The sequence below is a fragment of the Chelonoidis abingdonii genome, chromosome 16 (assembly GCF_003597395.2).
Source record: "Chelonoidis abingdonii isolate Lonesome George chromosome 16, CheloAbing_2.0, whole genome shotgun sequence".
Classification (NCBI taxonomy): Eukaryota; Metazoa; Chordata; order Testudines; family Testudinidae; genus Chelonoidis; species Chelonoidis abingdonii.
In genome coordinates this window covers 13,149,930-13,174,284 of record NC_133784.1, presented here as the reverse complement: position 1 = coordinate 13,174,284, position 24,355 = coordinate 13,149,930, and the positions used below count along the sequence as shown (strand labels likewise).

The 24,355-nt window shown below is 43.6% G+C and overlaps 1 protein-coding gene across 1 annotated transcript in view; it reads left to right on the top strand.

Annotated features, from left to right (window-relative positions):
• The window catches only part of PAX2 (paired box 2), a 96,808-nt gene that overhangs the window by 5,283 nt on the left and 67,170 nt on the right, over positions 1-24,355 (top strand).

The following is a 24,355-nucleotide window of genomic DNA, read 5'->3' as shown; positions in this document are numbered from 1 at the left end:
CCTCCCCTGCGCCCAGCCCGACCCACCTTTCCCACAGCTCCCCTCCTCCCACGCCACTTCCCTTTTATGGCCCCCATAAAGCTCTCCCAGCAGGCAGACAGCCAATTCCTTTAGCCTACGGGTTCCCCGGCCCGGGGGGCACTAGCATTTCCCCCTCTAAGGCGCCCGCCTCCTCTGCAGCCCTGGAGTTCCCAGCCCTCCAACACCGAGCCTGCCGCTCCCCCAGGCCCAGCGTCGCTGGGATAGTCCCTGGGTGCAGCACACCCCATCCATGCCCGGGGCTTTCCTCTCCCGGGGCCTGCTGGTATTGGAAACCTGCTTGGAGACAGTGCGCGCGGGCGGCCCTCGGAGGGGACCGGCTGGGCAGGGAGATGGGTGAAATGACTGGGTGAAAGTACGCGCCGCGGGGTGTTGCCAGGCTGTGCATGGCAGGGCTGGGAGTGCGAGGGTAGGGCACCTGCCAGGAGACTTGCTTCCTTCTGTCCTGCTTCTCTAACGCTTCTTCCCTCGTGTCGGTGGATGCCAGTGTTTTCAGTAATTAAGACTGTGAGATTAAAAGCGCCCATATCTAAAGACAATCACAGCCCGCACTCCTGAGCCATTAAACCACCAAATGTTTGTTTATCTTAAGTAAACAGACTTAGCTTCCCAAATGCCAGGCTCCTTCACCCCACCCCCCGGGGCAGCTGCTAAACCAGCAAGGACGCCTCTTCTGAAGGCAGGGAAGAGCTCCATGAGGCGTCTAGCTGCTGTTTCAAACCTGCACAGATCACAGCCCCTTGCAGAAGTTTTGATTGCAGCGGAATGAATGTAAAACAAATCACCCACCCCTCCACAACCCTTAGGGAAAGAATCCTTTCTTTAGTGGCAAAAAGGATAAATGCCAGGTGACAAAATGGAGAATGCTGCAAGATGTTGTGATGCATATAAACATGTATGAACAACACACACATGCATGTGTACACACATGCACATTCACCTGCGCATACATTGGCACACATTGGCAACACACAGGTAGACGCTTATGCATGCACATAGAAATATCACACCGGCCTAGGTACAATAACACAAAGATACAAACATACACAAGACTGTACATACTTGCACACGCATATGCCACGCTGTTAGAAATATTGTAACACATATAGTCAGACACTTACAAAAACATACACATTTATGCACTCGGGTACAAATACTACCCCAATAGAATAATATATATATACACACACACACACTATATGAAATATATGTACACATACCTTAAAGACACATGCACACTGACCAGCGTGGTAGTATCTAATGCATGCATGCATGCACTTAGGCATAGCCAGGATGTTGAAAAACCCTGTATGTTCACACCAACATCAGGAAAAATAACCACTGGGGAAACACTACAGTATTTTTTGTCTCGTGCTGTCCGTGGGAGATTTATCAAAATAAGTCTAATAACCCAGACAGCATATATTTCCCAAACTGGCATCTTATATAAATAGCTTTAAATATTTTGCAAATGATATGAAATTATCCCAAATCATCTTGAAAACAGCAGGTAGAATTAGCTGGTAGAATGTACCTTGGCTAAAGAAGATTCCCTCAGACACACAGTCTCTGTAATATATTGCTCGGCTACCCCAGGAAATTATCCCTGTGTGTGCCATCTGTATTAAAATGATTATTAAGTTATGAACAGGGTAACATAATACTGATCGGGTAATTATACACCCTCCTAAAAAACCTCCAGGTCCCTGTTACTCTCTCAGTCAGGTATAGAAATAATAACAGTTTGACATTCAGACACCTTACAAGGCAGCTGTGGAAGGACAGCCAGATATCCCTGGAAGGAATTAAGCCAGTGCCCCAGAAGTCCAGAGGAAGGGTTTTAGGTTCTTTGAAGGAACAGCACATTCTTTCAGAGAGGGGCAAAGATGCAGTCTGCTTAGCTGGAACATGCATGCTGGGTTAGCTAGCCCAAAGCAAATTGACATCCAACAGTCACTGAAGGCAGGGACTTGTAACCTATTTGGGAAGAGTAGCACATTGCAGTGGGCCACACGATGTCGTATTCGTGTACAGGACCAGAGCCACATGCTTTCCAGCTCTAATCATACCTTTGCTGCTGACTTATTGTGCAGTCTTGAAGTTACTGTGCCTTAGTTTCCCCACTTCTAAAATGAAGATAATAATAATGACCTATCTCAAAGGGGTCGGGGACATTGTACTTAGCTAACGTTCATAAAAATCTTTGGGGATGTAAATTGATTTATAAAGGGTAAATATTATTATATCAGATAGGCCCAACTGTGATGCTTTAATTCTTGGCACTGCAATATTTCAGTGTGAGATTGCCAAGGAAGAATGGGATCTTTTCAGTTTCTGGTGATTAAAACTCTCTTCAATCTCTTTCATAATGCAGGCCCAACCTCCTTTCCATTCACCCATTAACTTTGTGTGGGGATTCCAGAATCCCAGACTGGCAGGGAATTGATTCCTTTAATGGCTGCAGCCAATGATAAGAAAAAGCACCATTTTAGGATGTGTGCTGGGGAGGAACACAGCAGCGTGTTGTGAGAGAACCACAGCAGAACAGAAAATAGAGAGAATACAAGGGCCCAATCCTGCTGCCGTTAACAATGCAAGTTTCACCGTTCACTTCAGTGGGAACAACACCATGAAGATAGCAGAAAGAGACAGGATTGCATTTATAATTAAAATGCAAATTCTCATTCTCTTCCATAGTCGAAGCAAACATTTCAAAATAACCAGATCATGTAGACATCGCATATGTGCGATAAATTGCTGAGTCATGTGACAAGCTGCATTTATCATGCATCTGTGTCCACCTCACCTGCCCTCTGATCTCCACTTTGGCCCTCCCTGGATTTACTCTAACATTCCAACTCCCTGAACAGCTTCAGACAGATGCCATTTCTTAAAACCAACCTGCCACAAAAGCATTTCATTTCCCATGCAATGTGGAATTTACCCCCAAAGCTGTATTGGCCCAAAGTCCACCATGGACAGTTTTCAGACATACACTAATGACAGGTTTAAAGTCCAGTATCTAGGGGCTCTAGAAATGAGATCTTTGCAGAAATGGCAGAATCCCAGTTTTCTAACGGGAAATGAGAATAATGTTTGTCCCTGGACAGATCAAATATACTAGACTTTAAAGCCATGTGTGACATTTGTATGTATATAAAAACGCTATTCTAGGGCATTTTAAGAAGTTCTGAAAATGTATTAATTACATTTTGATTTTGCTCGTTCTGAATTCTGTACAGCTGGACTAAGACTAACAAAGGCACATGGGTTGCTAGGTGCAAGGATACAAAAAATAGTCAATGTGAAAATTTTAAAATCTTCCTAAAATCGTTTCAAATAGATTTTCTGTTAAATTTGTGGCACCTGCATAATACATGCTGGAGTGTAAAAGTTTGATCAGCATGTATTTGGGACAACACTTGTAACTCACTCTCGTCTGCGCCACTTGTGAGTTACACGGTCATCCCAAACTTATGCTGATGTAACCTGTATGCTGCAACACTGTGTTTTAGCTATAGAGTACCTTGAAAAACCTATCATAACCCTCAAGACACCAGCAAAAATCATTTGGCTACCAGCTGGTGGTCTTCTGTTAATGGTAGTGAATACATATACACAATGCTTTAGTCAATGGACAAAATAGACTTCAATTGGTAATCTCCGGACAGGAGGTTGTCTAATATGGGAGATTTCTAGTACACATTTCATATATTATATTATATACCTATAGGATAGATATTGTATATATCATTGAGAAGCAATTAAATGACATAAAGTTTCAGTTCCATCAACACAGCAAGCAAAGAATGTTGATCTCAAAGGACTAGAGAGAGTTTCCATTATCACATGGAAGCAGATTGGTAATCTTTGATCACTTAAACGTGGACTGTTTAAACTGGGTTTGTGTCTGCATTGCTGTTAGCAGGACAGTGGTTTCTCTAGTATGAATTGAGGTGTCGGATATCACTTCCCACAGGGACCAGGCTATCTGATGTCAATAGGGATGTTGGCTTTGTTTTGCTGCTCTCGGAGAACCTTAAGAACCCAGGTTGTGCATGTTATAACCCCCTGAGATCTGTACGAGCTATGCTGTGTGCTTTAATGGGAACAGCACATCATGGAACCATGTTCATAGTTCTGTAGTTAAGGATTCAACCCCCATTCTATTCTAAGCATTATTTTTTTACCTCCCTCTAACACTCAATATACTGTACAGTTTCCCAAATGCGGAACACAGCAACCCAGCCCACAGACAAAGTGCTCCTCCATTCCAGTACTGAGGTGGCTTTCAGTATATTAGATTTGCAGTTTGTGAGAAACAGGCATGATCCCCATCTAAGGAATGCAGGAGTCACAGGCTTGTGGAATAATATTATAGTCAGTTTGCATGCTTACGGTTACTCTTTGGACTGTGTGTTTCTCTGATTCGTATAGCAGGGCGTGCAGTTTGCTGGACATGATAAACCTCAGTTGGGCTGTCATGCTGGGTGGCAGGATAAAGCTTTTTCAATCCCTTCCCAAGAAGTATCTAGTGTACGTGCACTTCTAGAATTATGTGATTGGTTTTGGAAAATGTTTTCTGTTACGGTATGTAATAATTGGCCAATGAGTCGTAGTTATTGTAGATCTCCACACTGCCTCCTTTTATGATGTTCTTTTATAAATACAAATGGAAAGACAGACATTGAGTCAGCTGATATCATCCCTGGAACTGTGTTTGTTGTATTGTGAAATATTGAGCATGTGGCTATAAACCATCAGTGTCCACAGGCAGCCTTGTCTAACAGTCGGAGCAGGGGATTTCATGTCGGGAGACTTTGGTTCTCTTGCCGACACTGCCACTGACTCGATATGTAATCTTGGGGAATTCACTTCATCTCTCTGTGCGGTAGTTTCACCCTCTGTAAAATGGAAATAAGATACTTAGTTACCTTTGTAAGCCAGGGCTGTGTGTCTTTACCTAAAAGATCCCATATAGTTCAAAGTAGAATTATTACGGATCCAATCCTGGAGTAGTGCTGATTTACATCAGTCAAGGATTGATCCATCCATCCGTCCCCATACACACCCATCGTTTTATCTATCTAATCTCTGTCCACGCCCCTCTCTCTCTTCCTCTATAGTACACAACTTTTGTAATTCAATCTGTGAGTTATCCCAAAAGAACCCCATACCCATCTTTGTCACTTGGGGCTGAGTCATGGAGTCCCTGCCACCTTCCACATCCCACTAAGTAGATGTGAAATCTGGAGGATGGATAATGATTCTTCTGACGACTCTGGATAGCTTAGAGCACCAGTAATGTGAGAGAGGTCAATAGTGACTGAAAGTAACAACTACTGCATGGTCTATATTAAACAAGTTGGTGTCTCTCAATCCAGTTCCTAATCAGCAAGTGTCCACATCACATAAACATAGTGCCATAGCTGGTGCTTAATCCGCCACTTTCTTGGTTGTCTCAGCAGAGTGGCCAGGGACTAACCCCCCCAGGTACAGTGAACAAGCCTCTGAGGTGGGTTTCTGTAATCCAGTGACCGAGGGCACGGGTGGGGAATTCTTGCCCTAATGCTGAATCTGCTGTCTGGATAAATAGGGGCTGTGGCTCTCAGGTCTCTCAATCTGGCACCTCTCCTCACACACAAAATAAACTCTTTCTGGATCCTAGCAAGGGGCCGGCACCTTTTAAAATCTCCCCATTGATCTAATGCTGGATACCAGGTTTCCATTCAATTTTCCACCTCAGGGAGAGCAGCTCCTATTCCCAATTGCTTTCAACTGAGTAAAGAATGTGATTGGGTCTTGTAGGACTTCATTACATCCTCCTTTTAAGCCCAGATTCCCCTGGTCACACACAAACCCAGTGTTACCTTCTTTCCATCATTGCAAGTAAAGGACAGGCCGAGAAAACTGAGGTCATAGACAATGTTGTTTCAGTTAAAGGACTACATTTTTGCTTGTGGCACCATTACTTGGCGTGTTCCTCACATCTGGCCCGTGGCAGTTTGTATCATGATGCATGGACTGAGTTAATCATATTCCCTCTGATTTTCCTATCTGGCCCAATGAATGGGGCTGGAAAGGTGAGATCTTAGCTCCTGGCATTTATCTTCCCTGCTCTGTACATTTTGCCTTTTAAAAATCCCAACCCTTTTAGTCTCGTATGGATGTCCCAGAAGGTGCATTGTTGTTGTGAGTTAAGCTAGTGCAAGTTTTTGCGTATAGCGAATGGCTGCTGTACTACACCCGAGAGGCAGCTGCATTTCAGTGCTGGGTGAATGAGTCCTATGCAGTCAAACTTCATTTATTAGAACCTCTGTTATCCGAAAAACTCATTTGACTTTGGGGGAATGTGTAAAGAAATAAGTAGTTTGGCTAAGAGACGAATAAATAGGGAGACAAGAAAATGATCTGCAAATATCTGAAGGGTTCAAACACTCTGAGGGAGGAAAGAAATGACTCAGGGTTGTACAAAGTGGTATACTGAGAGTAAATGGATTAAATTAAGAAAGGAAACATTTAAACGGAGTAGCAGAAGGAATTTCCTGGTAGTGAGATCTGTTAGGCTGTGGAATTGTCTCTCCCAGAAATTCCTCACCGCTTAGGAATATTTAAAATGAGACTGGATAAAAACACAAGAAAATGTAGGGGACACTCCTGCCTTGGTTAGAGAAATGGACTGGATGATCTAATAGTCCATCTGTAACCTTTACGATAGGATAATACGATTGATTCAAAAGGAAGTCGTATAGCAAACACATGGAAAAGCCCCTGCTTCTCTGTAACCTCATCTTATCAAATGACTTTCATGTTATAGCAAAAAAATCCAGGATTTGACTTTGAAAACAGTTAAACTAGGTGAGATCTTGGCCTGAATTAAATTGGCATCAACTTCAAGGGAGATTTGTCAGTGCTCCATCTGCGGGTCCGGCAGGCAGGGTTCAGTCAGCAAAGTACATGGGCATCCTTCTTGGTGCGAGGGGCAACTTAAACATAAGTACTCAGCATCAGCCGAACTGTGCCCCCAATGAGGTCAGTGGGTGTTGACGTCAATAGGAGCTGAGTTAAGCCAAGGTTGAATGCTGTAGAAGACCCCACCCAGAGTGTGGATGATTATGACGCTGATTAAGGGTAGCCAGAAAACTTCTGCTTGGCTTTGTCAATCCATCATTCTTGAAATTGAAAAAGCTGATTAAATGGGGGCGGGGGGTCTCCTCCATCTCCAATTCATTTGTCATATGCTATTAATCTACAGGCAGATTTGTCAAGCCCAAGTGCTCCAAATCATAAGTCAGGGCCTAAAAGTCATGAGAGTGGCTTAAAAATCCTGAGTTTTAAAAATAATAATAATCCAGTGGGAGGGGAGGGGTTGCCTTCTGCTTTCGGAGCCTTCGGGTCACTTTTTCAAGCTTCTCTCTGGGCAAGTCTACGCTTAAAACACCGCAGATGCCCTGCTCTAGCGCTCCAGAAGCCCTCCTCCCGCATAGCGCTGTGTACACCAGGGGTTAGCTTAGTATAACTGTATCACTAAAGGGCGTGGGGCTTTCCTGAGCTATGTAGTTTTGCCAATGTAAGTTTATAGTGTAGACCTGGCCTATGCAACCGCAAAGGCTAGAAACCTACCCTTTTTAAAAAATGAGAGCTGAGCATCTCATGTAATCAACTGACCCCAGTAGCTGAGGCTTTAAGAACAGCAAATACCATGGCATCTCTGATAAAACAGTACAGGGAGCAATTTTTCAGAAGCAACCTCCCGTTTTCACAGTGCAAGTATCTGGGAGCATGTTTCATACCACATAGACAGCCATCTACCTGACTGCAACCTGCAAATCAGATCACAGGGCATCCAAGTGCTTCAGAATGCACCCGGAAATGCTCATACCCAGGAAATTTACACTTGCAATTATTTGTGGGCACCCAAATGTGGGAACCAAATAAGAGGGTGAGTTACTGTTATTATTTATCATTTGTATTATGTCCCATTCACAGATCAAGCCCCCATTGTGCTAGGCACCGTGCAAACACTGCATTTGCGTGCGTCTGAGTAGAGGCTCTTATGGAAAATCAGCAAGCAGACCTCAACATTCCTCTCACTGGCAGTCCAGAAAAAAATCTAGCATTTTAAGGGTTAAACAAATATACATGGCTAGCTGCCCATCAGACCTGCAGAATAAGGGAGCTGTTTGTGGCTAGGGCTTTCCCACCAAAGCATCATCAGCATCGGCCCATAAGTAAGAGCAAGATTGGAGGGGTCCTGCCATCCACTCCTGTTCCCCTAGGGCACATCTCAGAAAAAGATCAAAGGTGGACGTTAGCTAGTGCTACAAAATAAATAAAGAAATGGGGTCCTAACTGTGCTGAGAACTCAATAAAACAATCACATCAAATACGAGGCCATATAAATCCACGTCTGCACAGGTAACCCACTCAATTGCTTTTATTACGGCTCAGGCTGGCTCCATTTATTATTATCTGCGGTCTGCGTGAAGGATGCTGGCGTGGAGGGTGGTCTCTTTGTGCAATCCTATCCCCGGAGCTGCAACAATCAGCCCATAGAGAGGTGGGTTTCGATGGGCGACCAGGATGGATCCATCTGTCTGCATGAAAACCAATCAATAACCCTGTAACTAGACCCCTTGTCACTGGGAAATGGACAACACAATAGTTCAATACTGGGGCCATGGAGGAGATTAGCTGTTGTTGGGTGTGAGGGAGAAAAAGAAAGAGACCATGTACGATGTGTGGACAGCATATGTGCGTGTGTCCCTGTAGATATGTGTGAAGAATAGTGAATGTGTGTGTGTGTGTGTGCACATTCAGATGGGTACACATATGTATATGTGTAGGTAAATTGTGGGTGGGTTTTTGGGGTGTATGTCTGTTCAGTGAGCGACATTGTGGGTATCGTGGACCTGTGTATAGGGACTGCAAGTGGAGTGTTTTTGTGTTGATTGGATTATATGTGCGTATCTAGTGTCTGTATGCAGGGAACATATAGTCCTTGGGAGGTACATATACGTACGTATGGGGAGAGGGAGTGCGAGTAAATTGAGAGAAGTATATACCTGGGCTATGTATGCTTGTGCGGTGTGTATATGTGGCTGGATGAGTGTACTCCTTGGGGCTTTGGGTGTATATGTGTGTCTGACGGTGGAGAATGTATGGCTAATGTTGTAGATAGCATATGTGTGTGCAAAGCAAGAGGGAAGTGTAACATGCTTGCAAGTATAACCCTGAGCTCATAGACTGTTACACAGAACATGCCGTTCAGAAACATCACTGTGAAATCTTTACCCAAAGCACTGAGTGAAATTGGGGAAAACCAGGGAAAGTAGGTTCTCATCTCATGTAATCCCCCTGTCCAAAGAGCAGAAATTTAATATTTCCTGCTGCTCTTATCCTATAGCAATGCCCCTCCCATAATCTCACTGGCTGTGGGCAGCATCTTCTCCCCAGGGCCCTTAGCAAGCCCCCAACACACACATACACTGGGATTTGCCTCCGTTAGTTGTGCTCTCTCTGGAGTCAATCACAGTCTTTACGTTGCATTCTCCCTGCCTTGTTCCTGGCCCCACCTGAACAGTTTTTTTTCATTTCCAAGGAGGAAAAGTGAATAATGCAACAGAAAAAGGAGAAGAAGGGACAAAATAAACAAGCAGAGCACAAAATGTGTGAACTTATTCCGTAGCAAGTTTGCTCTACACAAAATCGTGCCTCTCTGATTTAACAGTGGTTTAGCTTCTGGCAACAACAACAAAATTCCCGCCCCCCCCCCACCTTTTCATTAGAAGGGTTAGCAGCTAGAACTGGTCAGAAGAATTTATTAAAACAGTTTTCCAGAAGAAAATGCCATTTTTATGTAACTGATTTTTTTTTCCCAAAATTGTATTGATTTGGATGAAATTTTGTTTAGAAAAAACTGGCAAATAAACATTTAACATTTTCAGAATGAAAAGTTCCTTTTGTTTTTGTTGTGAAACCACTTTTTAATTTGAAATTTACTTCATTTTATATTGAAAAAAGTAAAAAAAGGACTGAACTCAAAATGAAACATTTTGATTGACCCAAAATATTTTTTTTCAGAATTTTGTGTTGTAAAAAAAATTCAAAATGTTGGTTTTTTGTCCCAAACTCAGATTGAAAAAACCTTCAAAATCTCACCATTTTTTCTAGAACAGAAACCCCATTTTCTGACTGGGTCCATCGACATCCCAATCCTTTGTTTGCTACAGAGAGCTCTAATTTTTGTGATGAACAATGAACAGATCTACTATTTCCTTTGGTTGGGGCTGACGTACAAGGCAGTGTGACCTCACACAGGGTCTAACGGATTCTCCTATGTGGGGCAGGAAAGAATTTTCCCCCAGGTCAGATAGGCAGAGCCCCTGAGGTGGCGGGTTCTCCTTCCTCTGCCACATGGCATGTGGGTCACTTGCCAGGATTATCTGGGTGTATCTCACTTAACCATTTCCCTACCACAGCAGGGAGCTCGAGCACTAGTGCACCTCAGTCCCTCCTATTCTTTGCCTGTGGTGCATAATAGTCTAGTCTCCTGTGGACTGTAATATTTTGGTCTAATTTTAGTTGATGGGTTTAGCATGCGGGTGATGGGTGGTGGTGGTGGCCTGTGAGATAAGGGAGATCAGAATAGATTCTAGATCATCTGGTGGGCCTTCCTGGCCTTATACTCTAAATCAATGTCCATTTCCAAGCTCTTGATTTAAATTGCCATGGAACCTTCAGACATTAACATTTGGATGCCTCTTAAAGGGACCATCACCTTGTAAAGAGCCATTGCTCTTCTAACAGTTTCTTAAAGGATTAGTTCTGGCTAGTCTGCCTTTAGAAAACACTGAGGCCCAATGTAGCTGCATAATATTTATGGCTAATATTTCCAAAGCACGGTGCTGGAAGTCAGCCTCTTCAATTCACATTTGGTTGCCTGAATATGGGTATAGAAGCCCAGCTTTAATTCTGCAGACTGAAAGTGTTGGCCTTTATTTATAAAATGACTGGAGAGGCAGATGATATAGGGGGAATATGGAGGGGGTTATTTTTGTGTGAAGAGGGATTTGTGGCGGGGGAGGAGAGAGTGTGTTTGTGTATGCATTGCCTACACAGGGACCATGCCTCTGGCAGTGGAAGAAGATTGGAATAGGAACAATGTTATGCAGGCCATTCTCCCACTGATCAAACAGCAAATCAGAAGTTTGAAATAGACAAAGCATGTGGGGTGCTGTCCCTTTAACAGCTGCTAAATTGAGTGTTGTGGTCTGACGGTTCCGTAGCAGGCGGGAGAAAGCAAAGGTGGCTGCTGGGTGGGATGGGCTGACAGAAGAAAGAAGCATCTCATGAAGGCAAGGGGGTAGGAACAGAGTGAAAGACTAAGCAAGATTTGGCCAGATTATTATCACTGAAAATAAATCTGCGGTGTTTGTACATAGCGTTGCCGTAGCCACCGACCAGTTCATCTTAGGGATGCGTGAGATGCGTAGAGGGAGTTTACACTGTTGGCAGATGGAATGTTGGTGCCTGAGGGTTCCCAGGCAGCTGTAAGTGGCAGAGCTGGTGGGGACAGTGACCCTGCAGCTCACAGGTGAAAGTGTGAGCAGGGAAACGACTCCTGAGCTGGATAAGCAGGGGGCAAAATGATCCTTGGGAATGCAAAGGGTAAAGAAGCCCTGTAGGAGCAAGAATGGAAAGAAGAGGCAGGGGGCATTCAGGCTAATCATTTGTGTCTACTCAAAAGACCATCTTTGCCATAGAGAAAGTGCTGACTGCACCAGTCGTACATGCCACTGGGTACTTAGATGCACAGCTGACTGATCTGTGCATGCAAATACAGCAGCATGGGAACACAACAGACATGCATTTTTGAGGGCGCACCATGGGGCCTGTAATGTTTGATCAGATGTTCTTCCTTGTAATGGATATTTAGGTGAGGCATGACCTCTACACCGCAACGTGTAAGAGAAGGGGTGTGGGTGGGTCTATGAGGAAATGTGTCTGTGTGGGAGTGTTATGTTTGTAACTAGAATGTGACTGTATGTATTAGGGGTCTATATGAGGAATGGAGAGGATCATATCCATGAGAATGTATTGTGTCTGTGGTGGGCACATGCCAGGAGTTAAGTTCATGTGGCAGTGCATGCTTGGGCATAGATACTTGCTAGGAGAATGGTTTTATGGGGATCTGTTTCTGTTTCTGTCTGAGTATGTGTGTGGTATCCTGTCATTTGGGCAACAGTGTGAATGTATCTGAGGAGTTTGTTAGTATATATCAGACCACAAATGTGTGTTTGGGGACAGCACATGCATAGCAGTGTACAATTAGCACTGGAAGTGTTTGGAGTAGGCTCTGTGTGCATTTGGGGACAGTGTGTGCTGTAATATGGAAATCATATCACATATACATGTTTGGGGAAATATGTATGTGTGAGGTGGGTAGTGGGTATAATGCAAGTGTTTGTGCATAGTAGTGTGTGCGTGACAGTTTGAGATTGTATGGGTGAATTTGTGTATGCTAGTGGGCATGGTAAAGTGTGTGTGAGAGAGAGACTGTATGAGTGAGTGTGTATGTATGCAGTTGTGAGCATGGTAGAGCGTGTGCATATTGAGATGATGTGGATGGATAAGTGTATATAGCACAGCAGGTATGTATTTGTGGGAGACTGTACATGAGGGAGTGTGTGTGAATTGTAGTGTCTAGGATAGAGTGGTGGTGTTAGGGCATTACGTTTGGAAGAGTGTATATTTGTGGTACGGAATGCCTGTGTTGGTGGATTATTTGTGTATGATGGGGAGAAGTATCTTGGTGTTTGCAGGGAGGGTACAAATGAGGGTGGGGGCAGTATAAGATATATCAGACTCAGTCCCCCTCTCTCCTCTCCTCTCCCACTCTCCTCCTCATTATCCAGGTTATCTTGTTTGGGTTAAGAGGCCAGTTTCAATAGACTATAATTGAAGAGAAGCTGATAAGATAAGGAAAGAACATCATTCCCCAAGGGACCAATAGAGGTTTCATATTCCCCCTTTCTCTGCTGCGTCCCTAACACTCTCTGGCTGTCCACAGGCACGTCTAATCACTCTGCGTGTCTGCAAGTCAGAGAGAGAGAGACATGGAAGTGTCTGTGTGTGGGGTGGTGGGGTGACTGCAGAGCTCCATCCATCACAGAATTGGGGCAGGAAGTGGGAAGGAACAGTCAAGAATATCTGTGGCAGGTGATAAAAGGTGATTGGACAGGTGTAGTACTCCTGGCTCCAGGAGGAGGCAGTGGTGCGACAAGTGCGATTCCCTCCTGATGCTGGAGTGAGTCAGGGAGCATAGATTCATACAGTACTCAGGACAGGTGGAAATCTTTGACCCTTTACCTCTGTGTCTTACTCTGTCAGGGGAAGGTGCTGAGCAAGGGCAAATAATCATCTATCTGACTGTCTCTCTACAGCTGGATTTCTAATGGGCCCATCACCACCATGATTTTTAGGATCATTCTTCTAAAATGCCTTCCATCAGAAGATTTGAAAGCACTTTACAAACATTAACGAATTTCACCTCACAGTGCCCCTCTGAATTAGGGAAGTGCAATTATTCCATTTAGTAGAGATGGGCCGAGGAGGCAGTAACTGGACTCCAATCTGGACTAGATTTAGGTTAGGGTTTGAGGTTCAGGCAAGAGGCTGAATCAGCCCTATGGGATTGGGAATGGATTTGATGTGCTGAAATCTCACAAGCTCTTCTTATCCAAAATGGCAGAATTCTCATGAGGGGAGCTGCTTTGGAAATATCTGACCGGCATTAGAACCAGAACCAGAATATAGGCCTCTTATGGTATAGGCTCCTACCTAGATCCCAAACCACCGAGCCTGGCTCAGATCCAGAGATGTGGATCCAAGATCCCCTGAAATGCAAAGGGCTTTGGATATGAGATTCCTTGTTTTGGCTCATTTCTCTTTTAAAAAAAGCACCTGGGGAAATGGACTCAGAGAGCAACTCAGTCACACAGCTAGCGTGCGGCAGAACTGGGAATATAACCCAGATCCCCTGACAACCAACCCTGCATTTTAACCACTAGACCATGCTCCCTCCAAACCACCTTGAACTTGTCTTGGTAACTAGGGGCTGCTGAGCCTCTGAGGGCTGCAGTTTACCAAGCTGTCAGGAGTGTGCTCACTGGACCGCCTCACCAGAGACAGCCTTCCTCACACGCGCTAAAAAAGTTGAAAAGAAATTCATTTCATGGACGGTGGTTGCTTAAAAAAGGCGATTCCAGCATATGTATGTGATAAATGTTAACCGTGCATTAATCGCATTAAAGAGGGCCCTATAAACTTTTCATTTCTAATTAAATTCTAGCCAGTGATTCTGGTGAAGCCGGCACACACTGGGCCTTTGTTTATGTGGAAAATTAAAATGCAAATATAATGGAATTTATTTCCATTACCCGAGTGATATTCTGCGTTCTTCTGTTTAACAGCCTCCAATTATTTTCAACCAGGTCTCTTCCCTCTGCCCACCCACCCCCATGCTGCTCCTTCTGAGTGGGGTGAAGGGTGTGTGTGTGTGTGTGTAACAGGAGGGGGGACTAAGAATAGAGTTGTATGTTCAAGGTCAAATGCAGAAGGGAGGCAGGGAGAGTAGAGGCGGAAGGGAAAAAGAGAGTGGGAGAGAATGAAGAGGTGAGAGGGAGGTAGCAGAGACAGTCACAAGGACTTAGCTAGTGTGAGGAGGAGTTGCCCTGTGAAAAACCTCACAGGGAAATATCAGCCAAACTTACTGGCCTGCTGAGTCACTACACTGCAGCTGCCTCCATGGGTAATCAGAGCAGGGTATAGGCTGTCTCCTGATGGGCTGCCTCGGTGAAGGAACAAATCTGAGAGCTCCCTCAAACAGTTTCCAGTCCTCTAATGCCCCTGTGATGACTTTGCCGCTAGACTGAACCCTGATGGCACCAAAATTAATGGGAAAACTCAGTGTCAAATGCATTGACAGTACGTAGCAAATAGACAAACAAAATAAAAATACACAGTCAACATAAAAATAAACAGTGGATCTCGCTCAGTGATTTCCATGGGACCTAGATTTCAGCCCAGTCTGAGCTCAGTTGTCGTGGGATAATGGATTATAATATGTCTACAAAAGGGAAAACACATTGCATGTGCACACACACACACAACTACATTCATATATACTGCATCTTTTAAAACATACACATGTGTACATACACACAACACAGGCTTGCAGACACAGAGACGAACACATGCATATACCTATAGTACCCTACACAAGTTCATACATATAGTTGTATATGTGTGCACCCACAGTCAATCACACAGTCACTCATGCCATGTAACATATGTACGAACACGTATGTATTCCTACATGTATGCACGGAGAAATACATATGCACGTGCACGCACCGGGCCTAGAGACATCTGCAGCACAACGTACAGGCAGCCATACAGACCCACATATACACAAGACATACACACAATCATGCAAATGCACACAATTAAGTGACTTCACAATATTCATTGAAGCAAGCAGCTGCAAACCATGTCCTTTCTCACACACAGTCCTATTTGTACACACATATGCAAGCACTGTAGTCCGAGCACAGCTCAATAAAGAGGACAAGTTGGGTGCTGAGGAGACATTTATACTTCATGTGAGCACCTTAAAGAATCATCTAGCGTAAATTAGCCAACCCCAGCAGAGACATGGAAACAGGAGAAGGACACATTCACTCACAGCACTGAAACGAGGCCATTAGTCAGTCAAACAACAACACAAGCCCTGTCATCATTATTCAATACACAGGAGCGCCGAGATGCACACTAACTCAATCACGGAGACACACAATTACAAAATCATCCCAATCAAATCAATGAAACAGACATGTAGTCATACAAAGCGCACACCCGGGGATTAATACACAGTAATGGCCACCCAGCTGGCTAACGTGGAGCACAGCCATTCAAACACACAGTGCCAAGCCATGTGGGCTACATTTTCAAAGAGAATCCTAAAGTGTGACCACAAAAGCCGACATAAGCACAGGGGCCTGTGGGTGAAAATTAGCACCCTTGCAAAAGCAATACAAAGTGACAGAAAGCCTGAGCGAGAAAGGTGCTGAGCACACATGACACAAACATATCACAGCCACACCCTTATATAACACACAAACCATCTCTCACAACACAGTAACACAGAGATCCCCATGCCGCTGTCTCCCACATGCTCAACATCGGAATGCAACGGGCACCCCTACAAAACATGGTCACAGTGACACAAGCCCACACTCCAATACAACAGCAGGCCTCCCTCAGGCTTATCAGTGCTCCCCGATGCTAACACAACCGCTCAGGTGCCCTGGCCAGTGCACAATAGTGTAACCACACAACACAGAGCCAGCACATCCAGTCTTTGCAACTCCTACATGGTCTTTGTGAGAGTGAGAGAAGGGAACCAGCCCCTGAGTTGCTTTTCAGGCACTGGACACATCAGCTGCAACCAGTTTTTGTGCATAAAGGATTTTGCTATTATTGGAGATGACAAGGACAGGGGAGGAGCGGATGCTGTTGGGTGTGTGCATGTGTGTAGGAATTCCCCTTTCTCTACCAAACGCTTCTGTTCATAGCCATTAAAAAGCCCAGCTCCTCATGCTGGGTGTTCAGTGGGTATTGATTCAGTCTGCAAGCAATTTTAATATTTCTTCAGGGACTTTCCAGCAGCAGCACAAGTCATTAATTCACCCTCCCAAATTGCTTATTCAATAGCAGGAACATGGCTCCTGAATAAAGTCCCAGAATTTATGTGACTCGCCCTAGTCAGGAGGTCAAACAACTGTTATGGAGCGAAGTTAAAAATCCAAATAAAATATTGACACTTTTTTGGGGCACGGGGGAGGCATGGGGGGGAGGGGAAGCAAAGGTATTTAAAACAGGGCTGTGGTGCAATGCCCCCAGGATAAAGAATGGAAGGAGATTGAAGACAAGTTGGAGTTTGTAAAATCAATGGGATTTATTGCTATCCGCTTGGCATTTAATAACTCTTTGATTGCCATCTCCCCTTGCCCTGCACATAAGCGTAGGGAGATAAACACTCAGCCACAGGAACACACAAACACACATTCACTGGTTTGTGAGTGCATATGCATTATTAGAATACAATTACATTAGCACCTAGAGGCCCCAGTCAGGATCAGGGCTCCACCGTGCGAGGTGCTGCACACGTATAGTGAGATTCAGACCATGCCCCAAAGATATTAGTCTACATAGACGAAAGGTGGGAGGAGAACCAGAGGTGAAGTGATTTGCGCAAGGTCATACAACAGATCACTGGCAGAGCTGCGCCTCCTGATTCCCAGTTCTGAGCCCTGTCCACTAGGCCATGCTGCCTCTCAGAATTGTGAAGGCTATGCAAAAACACAGAGATTAATGCAGAAGATCCCCCTCACAATACACACACCATCTACAAACCTGCAAATATAAGCACATCCAGATGCATAACACTTGTCCACATATGCAGCTATATATGCACACACAGAGAGATGTACACAAATATATAAACACACATACATTATCCCTGTTCATAAAACACAGAGGCAGATGCCATACAGAAACATACACACAGATTGACACACAAACACAAATGGATGTCTATACAAATGCATATACAGATACAAATTAAATATATGCACATACAGATGTATATACCCACAAATAAACCCAGATGTGCATGCAAACACATGAAATGATTCAAATACATATTTTATTTATTGCTATTTCTGTTCATCTAGATGCATATGTAGCTATAGATATATTGTACATCACATATGAACACAATGGACCAGATCCTCAGCTGGCAAAAATTGGAGTAGTTCTGTTGGTTTCAATAGAGCTAAGACAGTTTACGCTGCTCAGGAAGTGACCATAATACCGAGCCTGCAAAATACACACTGGTATAAATCCATAAAGCACATACACCTATAGAAACATAAGGACATATAAACATAACAACAGATATGCACAAAGGTTAATAGCCCTGTAAATAGAGAGCACATGATGGTGTGGGTGATACAAAGGGTAATTTTTTCAGCCAGAGTTCAGGATGAATGCATTACTCGTGAATAAAACTGGTTGACATTTTCTAGATTTTGATTTTTAATGAAAATTTTCATTATAGTTTTGAATTTTTGATGAATCCCCTCCAAAATTCCTCTAACAGTTTGACAAAAATTTTCACAATTTGGTGGGTTTTGACCAGATGCAGAGGTTTTTTGTTTTTTTTTTAATTTCAAAAATCTCATGAAAAATGTCCAAAGTTTGATGGAAAAATATATAAAAAAGTGAAAATTTTTGCAAACAGAAAAGAAAAGTTTTTCTTTGTATTTCCCAGCCTGCTCTGCTCATGGTTGATTTTGCAATTCCTCTTTTAAAAGTGCACATAAAATCTTCATGCCACCCCAGGCCATCAAGTATTCTCTTTAAATCACATATTTTGCTGAAAAAAACAAATGTAGAAATAACTTAGGGTGGTTTTACAAATGTCTTTGGGCCTGTTCTTTTATATCTCCTTACCTACAAAGCTATCTTCTCAGGGCCTGTCTACATGGTAAATAGATAACTAACAAAATAACTAAATCTGTTCTCATTCACACCGGTAGTTATTTCAGTTCAATTCTGTCAGCAAACACTTATTTCAGAATAAAAGCACCCTCTTTAGAAATAACTGCATTCAGTAAAAATGATTTAACTCAGGTCCTCTACAATATCATGATTTTAAGAAGCAACTTCTTGTGATCTGTTGGGACTCAGAAACAAGTGCTGTATCCCATGGGCAATGGGACATTTTCAACTCTTTAATAGTGAAAAGTTTACAAGCCAGATCTTCATCATGGAGTCACTGCAGTCAAGATTTATATTTGTGAAGACTTAGACCCAGAAAGCAGCCAGCCCATTACTTCTAACCCTGGTGGCTTGTGACATATCAGACCTGATACCTGTTACAAGTCCAGCATTAGTATTACCTGTCATGCATCCCAAAGCAGAGTCATTTTAGGGAGAAATGCCTCATTTTGGAGGAAGGAGGGGAGAAAGGAAACATTTTTGGACTATGTAATGGGGTAGCCTGGCACTGACCAGCCCAGTCTGATTAGCTCTGCCACCATACCTTGGAGGGAGTGTGGGGCTTAATTAATAGAACCAGCTGGGTGCTGATTACTCTATAAAGAGCAGCAGGAAGGTGCAAACCAGAGGGGCTGCTAGAAGTGAGTAAATCCTAATAAGGAACCCTGTAGTACTTGGGGGGAAATGAGAAAGGGTCTGCTGGGAGTGAGTAGGAGGATCCAGAGGTGAGCAACAAGGATGATCAAAGGGATGGAATGCAAGTCATATGAGCAAAGGCTGAAGGAATTGGGTATGTTTAGTTTGGAAAAAATGAGATTAAGGAGGAACATGGTAGTGTGAAAGCTGGCTATAAAAAAGATGGAGAAAAGTTGTGCCCTCTTGCCACAGAGGGCAGGACAAGAGACAATGGGTCCAAACTATAGCACAGCAGATCTAGACTAAACCTCAGGAAAAACTTCCTAACTGTAACTGGCCAGGGAAGTTGTAGAAGCTCCTTCTCTGGATGTCTTCAGAAGGAGGCTGGTCAGTCATCTATCTTGGATCGTTTAGACCAGGAGTAGGCAAACTTTTTGGCCTGAGGGCCATATCTGGGTATGGAAACTATATGGTGGGCCATGAATGCTAGTGAAATTGGAGGTTGGGGTGTGGGAGGAGGTGAGGGCTCTGGTTGGAGTGAAATCTCTGGGGTGGGGCCAGAAATGAGGAGGACAGGGTGCAGAAGGGGACTCTGGGCAGGGGTGCAGGCTGTGGGTGAAAAAGGGTGGGTCTGAGGGGGTGGGAGGGGTATCAGGGCTAGGGGTTGGGTGTGGAAGAGGGTCAGGGAGGTGCAGGCTCTTGGTAGTGCTTACCTCAAGCAGCTCCTGGAAGCAGAGAGATGTCCTCCCTCTGGCTCCTATACGGAGGTATGGCCAGGCAACTCTGTGCACTGCCCTGTCCACAGGTGCTGACTCTGCAGCTCCCATTGGCCCCATTTGTGGGTGTGGTGCTTGGGGTGGGGGTAGCATGTGGAGCCCCCTGCCTGCCCCTATGCATAGGAGCTGGAGGGAGACATGCAAAGAAAGCCCCTGACCCTACTCCTGGGCCGTACTTTGCCCGCTCCTGGTTTAGTCCCAACAAATCCTGCATTTTGGCCCACCATATAGTTTCCATACTCAGATATGGCCCTTAGGCCAAAAAGTTTGCCTGCTCCTGGTCTAAACAATCCAAGATAGATGACTGACCAGCCTCCTTTTGAAGACATCTGGAGAAGGAGCTTCTACAACTTCCCTAGCCAGTTACAGTTAGGAAGTTTTTCCTGAGGTTTAGTCTAGATCTGCTGAGCTATAGTTAGACCTAGATGACTCTTGTGGTCCCTTCTAACCCTATGGCTCTATGAGGAGGAAACCCTGAGCCTTCCTGGAAAAGGCTCCATGCTGGGAGGGCCTGAGAGACTCCCAGTAGAAGCACAGACTTGATGTAGCTCCCAAACTTCATTTTTGGGAGTGAGTTTGTTTTAATAAATCCAGCCCTAAGGAGGGGTATTGCTGAACCAGAAGTGTGTGTGTTGTTTTTGTTGTGTGCGTGAGAGAGAACCTGGAAGAAGGGAAACTGAGACAGGACTGCTGTAGAGTGAGGCCACACAAGAGTGCTCAGGAGTTGGCCAGTCCTATCACAAGGCAGGTTTTTATTTAAGTAAAACCTTGGCAACTGTTTGAAAGGTGTTTAGAGGTTTGGCAGTTTAGAAGTAGCTTCTGATAAGATGGCTGTGTGGGGAGAATGCAGTCTTGGACTGCAGATTCCTAGGGCCAGGGACTATGTTTGTACAATGGTTAGCACAGTGGGGCCCAGATTCAAATTAGGCCCTGTAGCTGCTACTGCAGCTGGAACAAGATGTGATCTAAACAATAGCACAGTTGTCCAAGGTGCAAGTTGTTATATGGTTCTGCAGATTAGCAGAAGAACGCATTATATGGGCTTTGTAAAAAAATGTATCCTCGCAAATATCAGACCTTCTATATTAAGGTTCCATTTAGAACTAGCACGTAAAAGGCCAATAAATGACTTGGATATTATAAGCCTCTAGAATGCTGAAATTCAAGTCTGTAACATGGTGATAAGGACATCTGTATAAACTGCTCTTGATGATTCTAAGACAGTTAGAAACAACCTATGGGCCTCTTGAACTCTGACAACTGAGCATTTAGTAAAGCATCTATTATCTGCAGTGTTGGTCCCAGGATATTAGCGGCAAGGTGGCTTTTTGTTGGACCAACTTCTGTTGGTGAGAGAGATACAAGTTGGACTCAGACCTGAAGAAGAGTTCTGTGTAGTTCAAAAGCTTGTATCTTCTACCAATAGAAGTTGATCCAATAAGAGAGATTACCTCACCCACCCTCTGTTTTCCCCTTTATAAAGGGAATCTTAATATAAAGTGTGACCCAAATGTCTAACTCTAGATGGACTTAGAGATCATGGAAATATAGGGCTGGAAGAGGTGAAGTCCAGCCCCCTACGCGTAGGCAGGGCTAAGTAATCCCAGACAACCCTGACAGGTGTGTTCAGCTTGAAGGTTGTGTTTTTTTGGGTTTTTTTTAAACAGTGGTGAGAATTCCACAACCTTCCTTGGGTGCCTATTTTGAGAGTTTAGCTATCCTTAGAGTTGGAAAGTTGTGGGGTTTTTTAGGGGGTTTTTTTTTTTTCTAATATCTAACCTAAGTTTCCCTTCTTACAGAGTAAGCTCATTACTACTTGTCCTACCCTCAATGGACACAAAGGAAAAATTGATCCCCATCCTCTTTATTACTGCTTTGAACGTACCTAATGATGGTTATCAGGTGTCCCTTTCTCCTCTCCCCTGTGCTGTGATCCCCACCCTCCTCCCATTCCTTTTTTCTCAAGACTAAACATGCCCAGGTTTTTAATCTTTCCTCAAATATCAGGTTGTTCTCCTCTGGAGTCGCTCACACTTGTCCAAATCTTTCCTAAAGTGTGGTGCCCACAACTGGACACAGTACTCCAGCTGAGGTGTCACCAGTGTTGAGTAGTGTGGGACAATTACAATATTTTCATTAATGACTTTGATAGCAGAGTACACTTATAAAATCTTCAGAGGACTGCAGGCTGTGAGAGCTTGCGAGCACTTTGGAGGACAGGATTAGAATTAAAAAATGACCGTGACAAATTAGAGAATTGGTCTGAAATCAACAAGAGGAAATTTAATCAAGGCAAGTGCAAAGTACTTCACTTAGGAAGTCAAAAAACGAACTACAACAAAGGGAATAACTGGCTAGGTAGTTGCACTGCTGAAAAGGATCTGGGAGGTTAGAGCGGATCACAAATTGAGTACAAGTCAGTGTGATGCACTTGTTAAAGTAATATCTTTCTAGGATGTGTTAACAGGGGTGTCATATATAAGACAGAGGGAGTAATTAATGTTACCAGACCTACCTCTGTGAGACCCCCATTACATAATCCTTCCAGTTTGATGGCAAACTGCTGATGACTACTTTGAATACTGTCTTTCAACCAGCTGTGTACATACTTCACAATAATTTCATCTGGATCTCATTTTCCTGAATGTCATGTGGAAGTGTCAAAAGCCTTACTAAAATCAAGACCTAGCACATCCATTGCGCTGCCCCCTCCACTGGGCTAGTAATGCTGTCAAAGAAGAAAGTTAGTTTGGTTTGGCATGAATTGTTCTTGATAAATCCATGCTGGCTATTCCTTATAACCCTGTTATCCTCAAGATGCTTACAAATTGTTGATTTGTTCCAGTATCTTTCCAGTTGTTGAAGTTAGGCTGACTGGTCTATAATTCCCCAGGTCCTCTTTGTTCCGCTTTTTTTAAAGACAGGTGCAGTGTGCCCTACCTTAGTCCCTGGGACCTCACCTATCCTCCATGAGCTCTCAAAGATAATTGCTAATGATTCCTAGCTGACTCCAGCTAATTCTGTAAGTACCCTAGGATGAATTCCATCAGGCCCTGCTGACTTGGATACATTTAACTTATCCACAAAAACAAGGAGTCCAGTGACACCTTAAAGACTCATCAGAAGTGAGGTTTTTTTTAACCCACAAAAGCTTATGTCCAAATAAATCTGTTAGTCTTTAAGGTGCCACTGGACTCCTTGGTTTTTGTGGCTACAGACTAACACGGCTACCCCTGATATTTAACTTATCTAAATATTCTTTAACCTGCTCTTCCCCTATTTTAGAGTGTGGTTTCCCTCTCCCAGTTATTAATATTTGTTGCATATCTAGTTGCCATTAATCTTTTTAGTGAAGTCTGAAGCAAAATAGGCATTAAACACTACAGCCTTCTTGATGCCATCAGTTTATTAGCTCTCCTCCCCTACTAAGTAGAGGACCTACACTCTCCTTCCTTGTTCTTTTGCTCCTAATATATTAAGAACCTCTTCTTACTGCCTTTGTCTCTTGCTAGGTAGAACTTATTTTGTGCCTTAGCCTTTGACTTTGTTCCTACAGGCTTGTGCTATTCTTTTGTAAACATGTATGCACAGATACACATGCACCCATATACACTACATAAAACATACACTGGTTTTTCTCCCTGTGTAGCTCCATACACAAACACAGTGCATACTTCTCAACTTTCACTCCTACCAATGATTTCAGTGGAGTGAGGCGATTTCCATCAGCTGACAATATGTCCCACAGCTATAAAAACTAGTGCTGGTTGGAACTCAGAATTTCTGTTCTGTGGGAAATTCTGACATTTCCAAATTTGTTTTTTCATTCTGAATTTTTAAAGCTTTCTGCAAAATGAAAGGTTGAAATTTGTGGATCAATCAAGATTGATGGTCTTAAAACAGACTATCAGTGTTTCATTCTGATTTTGACTTTTTAAGGATAATATAAAATTTTGAACTGGAATTTTTTTAAAATGACAAAATTGAGACCTTGTCTAGATCAGAACATTTCAATTCTTCATCAGAAGCTTCATCTCAGTAACTTTTTTCCCCCAGACAAACTTAGGTTGAAATCAACACATTCTGCATAAAAATTCTGTTTTGATTTTGACAATGGCATTTTCTCACAGAAAAACACTTCATTGGAAAATCTTTGACCAAATCTATCAGTACTCAGACACAATCCCTTGTGTATACGTAGAGGTGGAGGTTACAAAATCAGCGCATGATCCAGCGTGCAAAAATGCATAAACATTTATAATGTATCCACTGCCACC